We start from the raw sequence: 2,801 nt of genomic DNA on the forward strand, positions 1-2,801 counted from the left end.
CCCAACAAAACAAAGCCCTGGCCAGGATAGCTTCACTGGAGAATTCTACCAAACTAAACTAACACAAACAGAGATAGAACAACTAAATAAACCCATAACAAAAGAAGAGATTGAAAAAGTAGTTAAAAAAACTCCTAACCAAAAAAAAGCTCTTGCCCAGATGACTTCACTGGAGATTCTACTGAACTTTCAGAGAAGAGTTAACACCACTACTACTAAAGGTATTTCAGAGCATAGAAAAGAATGGAATACTCCTGAACTCATTTTATGAAGGCAGCATAACCCTGAGAGCAAAACCAGGTAAAGACACCACAAAAAAAGAAAATTACAGACGAATATCCCTCATGAACATGGACGCAAAAATCCTCCACAAAATTCTAACCAGTAGAATTCAGCAACATATCAAAAAAAATAATTCATCATGACTAAGTGGGATTTATACCAGGTATGCAGGGATGGTTCAACATTAGAAAAACGATCATGTTATCCATCACATAAATAAAACAAGACAAGAACCATATGATTTTATCAATCGATGCAGAAAAGGCATTTGACAAAGTCCAACATCCATTCATGATAAAAGCTCTCCACAAAATAGGAACAGAAGGGAAATTCCTCAACATAATTAAGGGCATTTATACAAAGCCAACAGCCAACATCATCCTAAATGGAGAGACTTTGAAAGCATTCCCTTTGAGAACGGGAACCAGACAAGGATGCCCTTTATCACCACTCTTATTCAGCATTGTGCTGGAGGTCTTAGCCAGAGCAACTGGGCTAGAAAAAGAAATAAAGCACATCCAAATTGGTAGGGAAGAAGTCAAAGTATCTCTGTTTGCAGATAATATGATCTTATACATAGAAAATCCCACAGATTCCACAAGAAAACTACTGGAACTCATAGAAGATTTCAGCAAAGCTTCAGGATACAAGATAAACATATAAAAATCAGTTGGATTCCTTTATACCAACAAAGAGAACCTCGAAGAGGAAATCACCAAATCAATACCATTTACAATAGCCCCCAAGAAGATAAAATACTTAGGAATAAATCTAACCAGAGATGTAAAAGACCTATACAATGAAAACTACAAGAAACTAGTGCAAGAAACTGAAAGAGACCTGTATAAGTGGAAAAACATGCCTTGCTCGTGGATAGGAAGACTCAACATTTTGAAAATGTCAATTCTGCCCAAAGCTATCTACAGATACAATGCAATCCCGATCCAAATTCCAACAGCATTTTTTAATGAGATGGAGAAAGAAATCACCAACTTCATATGGAAAGGGAAAAGACCTCAGATAAGTAAAGCACTACTGAAGAAGAAGAACAAAGTGTGAGGCCTCACACTACCTGATTTTAGAACCTATTGTACTGCCATGGTAGTCAAACTACCTCGTACTGGTATAACAACAGATACACAGACCAATGGAACAGAACTGAGAATCTAGACATAAATTCATCCACCTACATGCAGCTGATACCTGACAAAGGCCCAAAGTTCGTTAATTGGGGAAAAGACAGTCTCTTTAACAGATGGTGCCAGTATAACTGGATATCTACCTGCAAAAAACTGAAACAAGACCCATACATCACACCATGCACAAAAACAAACTCATAATGGATCAAATACCTAAATATATAATCTAAAACAATAAAGATCATGGAAGAAAAATAAGGACAACACTAGGAGCCCTAATACATTCCATAAACAGAATACGAACCCTAAGTAACAATGCACAAGCACCAGAAAATAGACTAGATAACAGGGAGTCCCTAAAAATCAAACGTTTATGCTCATCAAAAGAATACAAAGACCGCCTACAAACTGGGAAAAAATTTTTGGCTGCGACAAATACAATCAGTGTCTAATCTCTAAATCTATAAGGTACTGCAAAACCTCAACAACAAAAAGACAAATAACCCATTAAAAAAAGGGCAAAGGATAATGACAGGCACTTCATCAAAGATGATATTCAAGCAGCTAACAGACACAAAAAATGCTCACAATCATCAGCGATTAGAAAAATGCAGATCAAAACTACAATGAGATATCATCTCACCAAAACAACGCTAGCATTAATCCAAAAAACAAAAAATAATAATGCTAGAGAGGTTGTAGAGAGACTGGAACACTTGTACACTGTCGGTGGGAATTTAAAATCATACAGCCACTTTGGAAATAGATTTTGTGCTTCCTTAAAAAGCTAGAAATAGAAGTACCATATGATCCAGCTATCCCACTCCTTGGAATATATCCTCGAGAAATAAGAGCCGTCACAAAAATAGATATATGCACACCCATGTTCATTGCAGCACTGTTCACAATAGCAAAAAGATAGAAACAACCTAGGTGCCCTTCAACGGACGAATGGATAAACAAATTATGGTATATCCACACAATGAGATACTACGCAATGATAAAGAGCAACGATGAATCCGTGAAATGTCTTGTAACATGGAGGAATCTGGAGGGAATTATGCTGAGTGAATTTAATCAGTGACAGGACAAATATTGTGTAAGACCACTATTATAAGAACTCAAGAAAAGGTTTAAACACAGAAGAAAACATTCTTTGATGGTTAAGAGGGTGAGGATGGAGGATGAGGGTTGTTTACTAACTAGATAGTAGATAAGAATTATCTTAGGTGAAGGTAAGGACAGCACACAGTACAGAGAAAGTCAGCACAACTGGACTAAACCAAAGCTAAGACGTTTCCTGAATACAACCAAACACTTCGAGGGACAGAGCAGCAGGGGCGGGGGTCTGGGGACCATGCTTTCAGGGGAAATCTAGGT

Source organism: Trichechus manatus, unplaced genomic scaffold (genome assembly GCF_000243295.1).
Source record: "Trichechus manatus latirostris isolate Lorelei unplaced genomic scaffold, TriManLat1.0 scaffold00260, whole genome shotgun sequence".
In the NCBI taxonomy this organism is placed as follows: Eukaryota; Metazoa; Chordata; class Mammalia; order Sirenia; family Trichechidae; genus Trichechus; species Trichechus manatus.